The sequence below is a fragment of the Anas platyrhynchos genome, chromosome 29 (genome assembly GCF_047663525.1).
Source record: "Anas platyrhynchos isolate ZD024472 breed Pekin duck chromosome 29, IASCAAS_PekinDuck_T2T, whole genome shotgun sequence".
NCBI lineage: Eukaryota > Metazoa > Chordata > Aves > Anseriformes > Anatidae > Anas > Anas platyrhynchos.
The window spans coordinates 5,402,875-5,416,006 of NC_092615.1; the positions used below are offsets into that span (position 1 = coordinate 5,402,875).

Consider the following 13,132-nt stretch of genomic DNA (forward strand, 5'->3'; position numbering starts at 1 on the left):
CTGCTTCTGTTGCAGCTCCCAGCTGCTTCTTGCTGCTTTGCTTCAAGCTGGCCACTCGTAACCTGCCTAAGTGGGTGAGGTTGCTCATCCTTCTCAGAAAGGGAGAAACTGTGCAACAGAGCATGGAAAATTGATGACACGCTTGTTTGGTGCAGTCAGGTGGCAATAAAGGCCTGAGCTCATTCATATCCTGCTGGGGACTTGTTTTCCTTCTGTGGTTATTTGTCAAATGCTAATGAGCGGAAGCAATTTGCTCTTCTCTCCTTGAGAGCAGGAGACAAGGAGGGGGCAGGGGAGGGGGAAGGCCACCTGCCTGGGGCCCTGGTGGTTATAACTATCTGCCTCTTTTGTTCAAGCTGTTGCTTTAATGGCCAGGATTGCCTTGTTCCCAGAAAGCAGTTTTCTGGTGTTAGCCTGCTTCCTCTGAGCTTTTCACTGATGCCTGTGAACCAACGGTGCAGCTGCCTCTGGTAACAGGAGGCAGGGCTTGGTGCCTCCCTGCAGGATGCTGGGGCAGGTTTTTCTGCAGTGCCATAGAAAGAAAATCAGGCAGAGTGTGGTCCCCTGAGCCAAAACGGTCATTTAATGAAAGGAAATAAAATTAAGTTACCACCTAGTTGACCAAGGGAAGTCAGTAGATGTAATTTTTCAGAATTTCAGCAAAGCTGTTGATTCTATTTCTCACAGTATCCTTCTGGACAAAATGTGCAGCATTCAGCTAGATAAACACAAAATGCTGTGAGTGAGCAACTGGCTGATGGGTTGGACTCGAATAGCTATCATAAATGGGGTTGCAGCAAGCTGGCAACCAGTCACTAGTGGAGTTCTTTCTGCACGGCTCCGTTTTAGGGACAATTCCCTTCAATGTTTTTGTAACTGATCTGGGTGCAGGACTCAAATGTATACTAAGTAAGTTTGCAGATGACACTGATTCCCTTGAGGGTAGAGATGCCTTACAGCGAGATCTTGACAAACTAAAGGGCTGGGTAATCAACAACAGCATGAAGCTCAACAAGTGCTGGATTCTGCACTTGGGATGGAATAACCCTAGCTGTATGTACGGATTGGGGGATGAGAGGCTGCAGAGCAGCCCCCCAGAAAGGGCTCTGGGGGTTCTGGCTGAAAGCAAGCTGAACCAGTCAGCAGCAGGCCCTGGCAGCCAACAGGGCCAACTGTGTCCTGAGGTGCCTCGGGCCCGGTATTGCCAGCTGGGCAAGGGAAAGGATCGTCCTGCTCTGCTCTGCGTGCTGTGGCCTCACCTTGAGCACCGCATGCAGGCTTGGGCACCAAAGTATAACAAGGACATAAAGCTATCAGAGAGCCTCTCAAGGAGGGCTATGAAAATGGTGAAGGGTCTGGAGGGAAAGATCACAGAATCACAGAATTTCTAGGTTGGAAGAGACCTCAAGATCATCGAGTCCAACCTCTGACCTAACACTAACAGTCCCCACTAAAGCATATCCCTAAGCTCTTCATCTAAACGTCTTTTGAAGACTTCCAGGGATGGTGACTCCACCACCTCCCTGGGCAGCCTGTTCCAGTGCCTAACAACCCTTTCAGTAAAGAAGTTCTTCCTAACATCTAACCTAAAACTCCCCTGGCGCAACTTAAGCCCGTTCCCCCTCATCCTGTCACCAGGCACGTGGGAGAACAGACCAAACCCCACCTCACTACAGTCACTACAGCCTCCTTTAAGGTATCTGTAGAGAGCGATGTGTGAGTAGATGTGTGAGTGGTGGCTGAGGTCCCTTGGTTTGTTCAGCCCAGGGAAGAGGAGGCTGAGGGGAGGCCTCATGGCAGCCTGCAGCTTCCTCACAAGGAGAGCGGAGGGGCAGGTGTTGAGCTCTGCTCTTTGGGGACAGCGACAGGACCTGAAAGAATGGTGACAGGGTGTGTGTGGGGGGGGGTCAGGTTGGATATTACTAAAAGGTTCTTCCACCAAGAGAGTGGTTGGGCACTGGAACAGGTTCCTCAGGGCAGTGGTCACAGCAACAAGCCTGCTGGAGTTCCATAAGTATTTCGGCAGTGAAATCAGGCATGGTCTGATTTCGGGGTGGTCTTACATGGAGCCAGGAGTTGGACTCAATGAGCCTTGTGGGTTCCTTCCAATTTGGGATATTCTGAGTATTGCAGTAGAAAGTACCAGTAGGTTTCTAATGGACACATGCAGGTGGCTTTCCTACATTTGGTTTACACAAGAAAATTGTATACATTAGCATGTTTCCTATTTACATGTGGTCAGGTCTGTGGTGTCACATGTTCTTTCTAACAAAGTGCACCTGACTCTCACTAAAATCTTTTTATCTGGTTGTGCTTTACTTGGGGAGTACAGATGGAAAGACTGCCAAACATGTAGATCTTGGTGTGCTCCTCAGTGTCCAAGGATGACAGCTCAGTGCAGTACAAGTGGCTGTTCTTAATCTTCTTTACATTGGTTGATTACTGGCTACAGGACTTAATAATTAGTTCTGTAACTAACTATAGCAGTGTTTTGGCTAAATACTTGGCTCTTTCCCTAAAGAAAAGGGTATTGGTTCTTTATAAAATGCTTCTTTTCGGTGAAAAGATTTCTGAGTTTATTTGTAGGTAGGAGCCTGGAAGACTCAGATAAATCCATGGTCCAGAACCATGTTTTTAGAAATGCTGCATATAAGAAAAGGCGCAGAAAACTTAACTGAATGTGACAGTTTGTTTAAACTCAAGCTGATTTTATTTGGGGAATATGCAGTGATGTGGACAGGCCCAAGTAACCTGGCCACTGTATCCTATATAGCAAAGAAGAGAGCTTTGCAGTACCCTAAGGTGTCTGGGATGTGCAGGAACAGAAACCTGAGTTCTGGTCCCCCACAGCTACCCTTGGACCTGCTACTGGTTTGTAATAGCATCCTCTCATAATCCAAATGTCCCTGGCGGGCAGCTTCTCTTGGGGCAGCTCTGGAATAGGTGGGGTGATGGGCTCATGGGCAGGGCTGACACTGCTGTGTGATGGGGTAAAGCAAAGTAACTCTGTCCTAAGGCAGCATGTCCTTAGCTGTTGCGTGTGGATTGAGTTTGGAAGGCTGTGAAAACACCCTGCTGATCCTTTGTAGAGCCACTGAAAACACTTCTGGCCCTGGACCCACTCATCCTGAACAGCTTTTAATTAGGGTCTAACATAGCTAAACACAGTACATTGTTCGCTGCCTGGTATTCCTGAGTGCTTTTGTAGTCTGGTAACTCAGCTATGGGTCATCATGTCTAAACCAATGATGTCAAGGCGTCCTAAGGATGAGTGAGCACAGAACTTGTCCCTACGTTTACCTGCCACCTAGGTGGAGCTGAGGTTGACGAAAAACTGGAGCAAGGAGCTGGTACTCCAGCAGGATTCTCCAGTTTTTGGTATAGCAGATGCTTTCATGGAGCCAGTAAAAGCAAACTGCAGTAATGCAATAAAACACGCATATATTGAGAGCTGTTATGTTGCTTGGTTCTACCTGGCCTCACTGCATTAATTCAAAAGGTTTTTGCTGAAGTAAAAGCTTATTGCAGCATTATGGTCCTAGGGTTTTCCAGTACAGAGTATGTGGGGAGCAGCAGGCTGAAGAAAGGTTAAAAGAGATTTACATAAGCAATTTGCAACTAGCCTGTGGCTTAAGTCTTGGCACTACTGCTGGTGGCATAGCCCTTAGCAGGGTGCAGTAAAGGTGTGACAAGGCTTTAAGCTGCAGAATTGTGAGGGCGCTGGCCATGATGGATATTTTTGGAAACGTTTTTCATGTTCTGCACTGGCTTGGGTCCTTCTGATGGTTCTGAGCAGGTACCTTTTCTGGAAGGACTGGAACCTGCTGAGCAGGTTCAGTGCTGCTCTGAACAATGTGCCCTCACCTCTGCCCCTCTCGTGGCTCCCAGCGATGAAGTGTCTGATAACTCCATTTCCAACCACAAAAGGACCCAGCGAGGAGCCTGGTGTCTTTTTCTACACAAAAACCATCTGCATTAATGCTTTGGGTTTGTCATTTAAAGGTAAGTAAGGTAAGTATTATAGTTGAGCTTAGTTTAGGAGCTTTTTTTTTTTTTTTTTTTTTTTGCAGTACCTACAGATTCCTTGGAAGATCACAACTGCTGTCTGTGTTGCATACGAATGTGCAGCTGTTACCTCCTGAGTTTTTCAGGGCAGAAAAGATGGAGAAGAGACAGGCAAACTGAGGAGAGAGAAGTTGTGTGTGCAGTTACTGTCAGGTTGGGTGAAGAGCTCCGGAGTCTTGTTCCTTTACTCCTGGTGTTCAGGGCTCTGCAGCCACTAGGCTGCAATCCCTTCCTGATGGGTGTCGACTTTGTGCCCTACTTGGTAGGGTACTGGATTATCAGTTATCCTGGGGAGGGAGGCAAGCTGTCTGGGAATAACATGGGAGAGTGGGCTCACCCACCTGCTGGCCAGCCTCCAGCTAGAGATTTTTCTCAAATGGGTTAAAACCTGTTAATTCAGTGAAAGTGCATTGCGCTGGGCATGTATGCAGGCTAAGGCTGATCTGCTGACCTGGTTTCAGTTCTTTAATCTTGTTGCCTTTGCTTTTTGAGAAGCAACAGTTACTGTGTCCTCTCTATACTGATCATCCGCTTGCCTCTGCTTTCGTAATGGAACCATTTAACATTGTAGATACTATCAGACATCTGTTGGTCTTCTGTTTTGCACTGGTCCATCCAAAACTGCCTGGCTTCTCCTTGGTCTATAATACAAGCTATATTTTTAAGGTATTCTTACTTTGGACAGTATCTCTATGCATATGAGGCACTTCAGAATCATACTTTTATAGTCCTGCTCTGAAGCCGTCACTAGAGCCTGAAGTCCCTGTCAGGAGGGGAGGCAGAAGAAAAGGGAGCAGAGTAGTGAGCAGGTTGTAGTGGTGCTGCATCAGTAGTGTGTGTTGGTGCCCTCAACATTAGCTAGGAGGAAGGCTTCAGTGTGCTCAAGCTGCCCTGTAACTCTGCTCTTCAGTGCTGACACAATAGTATGTTAAAATGGGAGACTACCTTACATAGCTCTGCTAGAGGGGATTTAGGCAGGCAGAGCATAAATGTTAAACTCAGAACTTGGCTTAGACACCAAAGCAACTTCTCTGTGCTTGCAGTAAGTGCCATGGGCTCTCAAATGGCCATGAGTCAGTGAGATTTCTCAATCTCATTTTGAAAGCCCAAGCAAAGGGGGCTAGCAGCAGATCCAGACATGACCAAATGAGTGTGTTGGGCAGCTGGTGTTTGCCACTGGCACTGCAGCCCTAGCGCTTGCTTTTATGAGCAAAATATTACTGTAAGTAGAGTAGCTGGTGGGGAAGAGGCTGGCAGAGCAGCGAGTGCACTCACTGCTTCTCAGATATAAAAAGATGAGTTTTGTTTACATGGAACAGATCAGAACAAAGTTACTGTAGCTTTTTTTTTTAAAAAAAAAAAAAAAAAACACTAGCAAAAAACAAACAAAAACCCCAAACCCACTCACGTGATTCAGTACCAGTAGTGAACATGATCCTGGCACCTTGACACCACTGAGGTTACTTAGTTCAGTAGGTGTTTTGATACTGGAAGTGTTGCAAACATTCCAAGTTTGGGATGGAGCAGTAATTGAAGGGCTTGACTGATGTGCTAATGAGAATACCTCTTAGGAATTGGTAAGATATGGGGATAAAGGAGAAGATAGCCAGACTTTCCACTGATTCATGAGAAACATTTCCTAATAAGATCCATCAGGATGTGGAACAGTGTCTCCACGGAGAATAGTGAAAGTCCCATTCCTAGTCACTTAACACTGGATCACTACTGTAGGGAACAATCATGTACAGGCAGGAAGAAACTGGGATGAGCTAATAGGACTTTCCCATATCTAACTTCTGCAATTCTGAGTTCCATTCAGGGAAAATTGCACTTTCAATTCCTTTCTCTGGCCAATGCAATTTCTAGTTCAGCCAAGGCTCCATGGAATACAGAAACACTGAATGCAGAAACATTTTGCTTCCACTGTTGATGTTTTTGGTCTTCCATTGAACATCAGTGTCTGAAGTAAGAATGAAGTCTTCTGCTTGCTCACTAGACTATTATACGGGCAATATTTACTGTTCTCCTGCACTTTTTTTTAATGTGGCTAACTGATCAGCTATATGGCTACTGAGGTGAAAAAATAGCTCTTTCCCCATGGTCTCATAAGTTCTTAGCTTTTGTTCTTTCTGTGCTATCGATCAGAGGTTATATTAATATCTACCTGTGCTTAGTCCCAGCTTCTTACCATGGGCAAAATGCACCATTTCCCATAACTTTTCCACCAGGCAAGCTAACTTTGAACCTTTGTAGTTAAACATACAAACACCATTCTCTTGTCCCTGAACGTAAGACCCTGGGATGAGCAGCAGAGGGTTAACACTGTCTTCTAGAAAACCTTTTGATCACTCAGCTTCTGCTTCACTCTTCTGCAACCTCCCCTTGTCAGCAGAACATGCCAGTTACTTCTGCTGTGGGATGCTAATAACCCATCAAAACAGATTCTCCAAGGAGAACATTATGGTCCAAGGACAAGGATTTGTGCTGCAGAGCTCTTCAGGGTGCTGGATTGCATCCAGCTGTGGTGGGACAGGCTGGATGTTCCTGTCTAGCAGCTGTTGGGGCACTGCTGGCAGAATTGTTGCTGGTCTCACAGCCTGTTTCATAGTGGGTGGGTCACAGCACCAACAATTACTTGCAAAGACGCTTTTCTTTGGCAGTTCCAGAAAAAAGAGTGTAAACCCTCCCCAGGTCCCAGGGGAGCCAGGACGCTGGCAGCTGTACAGGGCATGTCGTGCCCTGCATGGGTCCAGCTGAATTCTCAGAACAACCTAGTGCTGTTTAAGCCTGCCCTTGTAGCATGACTTCGGAGAGCTGAACACCCTGGAAAGTTCGGCCTGTACCTCTGGCACCTATCTCCCCATTTCCCTGTGACTATAGGTCATTCCTCTAGGCTCTTGTATGGTCCTCCATCAAAATGTTCCTTGGGGCAGTATTTGCTGGCTCCTTTCACAGCTCAGCACTGTAGTGGAGTCTGCTGTGCCTGTCTTTACCGCTTCCGGCTGCGGCAGGACCCTTGCTGACATCCGTCTGTCCTTTTTAACTTGACATGATGATGGCTGCAGGACCTTAAACATCTGATGCAGGACTAGGGAGAGAGATTCTTGCACTGTCCTAGAGTGGAATAGTCTCACACTGCTCCCTAGGGCTGTATTAATTTAATAAGGCTGTAGTTGTTAAGTAATAGCTGTGGGGCGTACTTTCACCTCTGCCTTCTAGCTCTGTGCATGACTGATTGTAATCTCATCAGATAAGAGAAGAGGGGCAAGCCATATGTGTACATCTGCACTTATAATCTTCAGGATCCGTGCAAACATCTAAGGGGAAGAGGGTCATGATTTTTACTCAAAATATCTATTTTCCATCTGCCTTGCAGATGTCAACAATTTTTTAGGTATGGTTCTGCTCCAGAGATGTGCACTGGGAGTTTTCTGATGAGGTGAAGCGGCAGGTAGGAGGAGGATAGCCCATGAGCAAGGAAAAACTGACTAATCTGTTCTTAATTGACCCAACCTGTCCATAACTGTTTACATAATGGACTGTACTGACAGTTATTTAGAAGCTTTTCAGAAGCACAAATACATAACTGATTATAATACTCATCTGGCTAAATCCTTGAAGTGTTATTTTCTTATTGGCCAAAAACTCAAACAAGAGAAAATCTGGGCACAAGTTGTTTGTGTTGGGCATCTCAGATGCAGAAGTACTTTCTCTGGAATGCTAGTTTGAATTTGAGTCAATGACTGGTAGGTGATGGGTCTGGTATCTCTTGAGATTTGTCTCTATCATTTACTTTTCTGTCCGTTTGTTAATAGGTGGCAGCAGCAGCTATCGGAGCAGTGCTATGGAAGAGTGACTTTTGTCAAATAAATAGGATAAATCCTCAAATCCTGCTGCAGTGCTGGTGGAATACCGAGCAGCCCTGCCAAAGCTTGCTGTGGATGAAATAGAAGGCACAATGTTCTGCTTTAGTGTTTAACTCTTGCAGTATATAATTTTCTCAGTTTGCGTGCAAGAAAACTTTAAAATTCCTCATCTCCTTTGTAACCTTGCTATGCATCAGTACTCTGCTGGAAAGTCTGGCAGGTAGTAAGAAATTCCCCTAACAGCCAGGATCTTACCTGCCCATTCACAGGCTTTACCCCAGGTTTTGCCAAGAACAGTACACACTTTGGGCCTTGAAAACGTGCCTTCGTTGGATCCTGAATGTGCTCTGCATCCACATGCCGTCTTTCAGTTTTATTTTTCTGGGCAGATAAGGGATGAAATTTATGATTCCTCTCCTGCTGATGAATACAAGGCAGGCAGAAGAGCTCATACCACAGTAATGCCCTGGACTGCACTTCTGCCAAGTCACACACTTGCTGTTATGTTATGCTGCCTACCACAGTAAGCACACTATATCTAGATGAACAAGGATGCGTCTTGGAAAAATACAGTCAGTTCATTATCTTTATGCATGCTTTATTTTGCCCAATGAGGTTCAGAAAATAAATTTCTTGTGGTGCTTTAAGATCCTTTGGAATTTACAGAAAAATACAGCATTATCTGAAGCTTCTTACCCCATTTACCGTTCCAGGCTCCCTAAATCTGCTTGAGTCATTAACTCACCTTAACAACTGAATCGTGTTTTCCCCTCAGTGTCACCAAGAAGATGAAGTGATTGCTTTCTGGTGTACTTTAGGATCCTTCAGAATAAAGAGCTACGTATGTCCTATGTGCCAAGGTACAAGCAACAGGCCCTGCCTAAAAGATTCAACTTCTGCAGCATTCATGCTGTGTGGCTTGTGTGCAACTGTCCCTGCTAAACTAATTCTGTCATCAGCTGCAAGAGATTCATAAGCCTCCTGTCATCCCTTCAGGTCCAGACTAGCTCTGCAGTCCTGTGCAGATGTTTTTATGCATGCCTGGGAGTAGTGTCAAAGAACAGCATAGCTGCAAAGGATCCCTGGGTTCCAGAGATCCTGCTGCAGATCCTGGGTGAATCGATGGCTCACCTCATGCAGGGTCCAACCGTGGGCACAGAGCAGTGCTTAGCTGTGGCTGCCTTTAATACTTTCTGTCCCCAAAGGGGCTGAGAGCTTCATGCGCTTGTATCAGGGCACAATCATTTTGTATGGGGCAATGATCTTTGGAGAAGCTTAGTCACCAGAAATTGGATTAACTGCAGTAGGATCACACTATGGATGACTGCAGCCTGGGGCTTCCAGTGCTCAAGTCAGCTGTGAAAGCACCATAGCACAGGTGGGCATTGATCAGCAGAATTAAAGAAATTCAGGCACCCCAGTCCTGTTGGAAGACAAAGGCTGTTATGCAGGCTGTCTTAAGAGACTTCGGTCCTGTGGCTTATGAAATGAGGTCTTGGGCAAAGCTGCCCAGGTATGAATTGGGAGAGGACTGGCAGTCAGTAGTCAGAAGCAGTTTGGGGCCATGCTTTTCCAAGACCTTTTGAAAATGCTCTGTTAGGTGTTGAATTTAAGGCCCCAGCACTTACACATTGGCATTTGCTGCTCACTAAAGTAGCCACAGAGAAGTGGGAGATGATTTTTGTATTGCCAAGGGCAGATTTAACACTATAGGGTACACCTTCGCAAATCTGTAGAAAAGGGCCAGACCACAGGCAAACTGTGCTTTGTCCGACGAGACGGGGGCACTGCACAGGCAGGTCCTGGCTTAAGGTTGTCAACTGGACAAATTGCAGAATCATATAGGTTGGAAAATATCTTCAGGATCATCCAGTCCAGCCATCGTCTTGACCTACTGAGTCCCATCACTAAATCATGTTCCTCTGCCACATCCACGAATCTCTTAAATACCTCCAGGAATAGGGACTCCACTACTTCCACCACAGGGCATCTTGTTCCACTGCTTGACCGATAAAGTAAAATGACAGCTCAGAGCCTAACAGTCACCTCCAACTCAACAGCAAAGGTTAACTGAGCAGTGTTTCTGAGTTTTGAAGGGCAAAAGATGAATCTGAGCTCAAAACCTAAACTGCCAGCATGAGAGGAATTCTGCAAGATCCAGCTCATCTTCCAAAGCCATAGTGAGCAGCATGTTTAAAATATTATCGTGGGGGTGAGCTGCTAGGCCTCACTACATCTTCATCAAAGCAGGAGGGGCAAATTTTGCTTTAGCACCATCTGGATGTCTCTGAACACTATTTCAGAGTAGAGCGAGACCATTCCTTTACTATATTTTAAGAGGATTAAACAGTTCAGACTGCACAGGGCTACAAGGTAATACGAAGACATTTCTGAAGAAATTTTGAAGAGAAAAATGAATACTTCTGGAGGCAGGGGGAAGTTGGACTTAGACTTCACTAGTTCAGCTGTTTTTACAAGAGCATATCAGCTCTGAAGCGTAGGTATGTGTTTGCACGTGACTAGCATACATTTGAGCAAAGCGTGTGACCTGCAAGCGGTAATGGAAGTTTACGTTCACAATCAGGCATTTCCTATGTGAAAAGGTCTGTTCTGAGTGTTGAAATGCACTACTAACAGGCAGCTTGTTATCTCTGTTTTCCAAGTATAGAGCTGAGGCACAGAAGTATTGGACTAGGCCCGCACAGGGCTTTTCATTTACTTTAATAATGGAAAGGGCTTTTTGTTCTGGTCACTTGAATGGGAATAGGAAGTAGAGTTATCATAAAACCATGGTTTATGCTTTATCCTGCCTACCTTCCTTAGAGTGGCTACAGCTTTCTGCATGCTGGCTGTATATGGAGTTTGCAGAAAACTGCCCATGTTCTCCATAGCCCCTGGTATCTGTTTTCTGTTTTGAGCTCTTTCCAGCCTTTCCTTGACCATTCTATGCTAGACCCAGCAAGGCCTTTCCTGACACCTCTGGGGATATTATGAACATAAGTTACCATCACTCAGTGGTTAAAACCACTTAAAAATACCTGTTCTTGCACTCCTGGTAAGGAAAGGAATAAAAGGTATTTTAATTCTGAACCTAGTGTGTTTGATAAGGCCCATCTAATGCTACTACAAGTTAGCAGTGATTCCTGGGAAAGCATGTGCTAAAAAAAGGATGCAAAGCTTTAAATTGTAGTATACTTCTCTGGAGGGTGGGAAATAGTCATTTTCTCCATTGCCCTACTAACAGGGGTTTCACATCTTTCTGTACCTAGTCCTGTTTCTCAGCTCAGATCCACAGAGTCAGGGGTGGATAAAATTCATCTCATTCGTGTCCTTTGCCCTTGGCATCTCTGCTTTTGTGCTGTTGGTCCCACCGGCTAAGGGTTTCTGGAATCAAAGCTTGGCACAACTAACATATCTGTTGCCCCTTCTGACCTCTCATGCTTTAACCGCTCAAGCCAAGCTTTCTTTAGCTGTTTCAGTGGACTTAAGTCATGTACAAAGCCTTGTGTTTCCAAGGTTTTCTGCTCCATGTGAAGTCTCTCGCTTTAGAGGGCAGTACAAGGACTGCAGCATAATCCCTGTTATCTGAGAGTTCTCAAGAAACCCTTTTTCTGATTAAGGTTTCAATTTGAACCTTTTTTTTTTTTTTTTTAATGTCATTAAAACCCACATGCATTTATTTGTATGTCTTCTAATACTGCTATGGTATCATCCATGTTTAAGAAGTATTCCTGGGAGCATCAGCAACCTCTACTAGGACCTGGGCCCCTTTTTCTGCTCAAGGAGAAAAATGGTAATGAAAGGTTGCAAATACAAAAGCTATAAATATATCAGAAAGCAGAACCGCATAGTTCTGTTTGTTCATCCCACTGCCAGTGAGGGACCCTGATCCCTTCCCTTCTGCAGTCACCTCTACAGTTCTGCCCATGTGATGGGTTTCCCTCACATCCCTGAAGCGTGTATTCCATAGATCTGCCTATTAGGAAATGTTTTCTGAGGCTTAACCTCAACTTTCCTTTGTTCTAGTTTATTCCATCACACCATGGACTGTGCTTGAACTGATGGGACTTGGAATTGTGCCTGTTTTCACATAAAAATGCAGAGCAATAACAGATGAAATGGCAAAGAAATTAAGAGAAGCAAATGTGAATTTGGCAGAAGCCTCTTTTTTTTTTTTTTTTTTTTTTTTTTTTTTGAGTATATTTGCTGTTGTATTTGTCGGTAGGAAATCTCTGAAGCCCTCCTCGATTACGTGGAGCATTATTCAGTGGGTTCCAAAGACCCTAAGTCTTCCCACGTTGCCACTTAGGCTCACAGTCAGCTTAACAAGAAGATTCCAGATAAGACAAATTCTGACATTGTGTCCAGAGATAAAAGAAAGAATTGTTGACCCCAACTATCTGCCTGTAAGCTATTATTTTATATTCTGATTTAAATGCCCCAACTCCAAAAAGAGAACAATGCCCCCTAACATCACACCGATCTTTTCCTATGCTGTTGGAGCAGTCAGTAGAAAGATGTAGAGCAGTTTCACGGTGAATTAAGCTGGGCTTATCGACACCAGCATTTCAGGGGATCTCCCCTCCCGCTACTAAGGGGTGTGCGGCAAGGAACAAAGCAGCCATGTCGCGCAACAGCTACCGAAGATACTGACAGCAGAAAAGTACGTCTTACCTGGTTTATAGATGGGCAAAACGTCTTGTCAGGGCTTCGTTGTGGCAGTTTTGAAGAGAGAAAGGAAAGGAGGGGATAAACGTTCTCTGGCAAGTGAGAAATGTCTTGATTTTGGGAGATAGGAGAGGAACAGGCCACACCATCCAGTGAGCTGTCTGGCATTTGCTAACCTCCGTTAACTGGTTTCTTTGAAACGTGACCTATTTCCTTGTTGCACAGGAAAGGAAAGAAGAGAAAATAAAAGCTGTGTAACCTCGAAGAGTGAAAGAGCTAAGAGACCTTCTCAGTGCCAGGTCTTCTGTGGGAGAATACAGATCAGAGGAAGGTGGTGAAGATCAGGTTTTGTTCAGATGTGTTGAGCGAAGACATTACCATGGCAGTACAGCTTTCTGCTTGCCTGTTGAACAGATGTTCCTTGGGAGGTGAGCCCTTTTGCACAAGCCCATCTCTGCCATACCATGATATGGTAGGTCCCTTGGAAGTCATGAGGTGGTCAGGAGAGCTTAGCCTCTCTCAGTTGTTCACAT

General features: G+C 45.2%; 1 protein-coding gene across 1 annotated transcript in view; it reads right to left on the reverse strand.

The window, feature by feature from the left end:
• The window catches only part of ZAP70 (zeta chain of T cell receptor associated protein kinase 70), a 28,987-nt gene extending 16,164 nt beyond the window's left edge, over window positions 1-12,823 (reverse strand). The window contains exon 1 of the mRNA XM_005029187.6: window positions 12,606-12,823. The gene's annotated coding sequence lies outside the window, so the exon portion shown is untranslated. The remainder of the gene's footprint in view (window positions 1-12,605) is intronic.
• Between the last annotated feature and the right edge of the window lie 309 nt (window positions 12,824-13,132).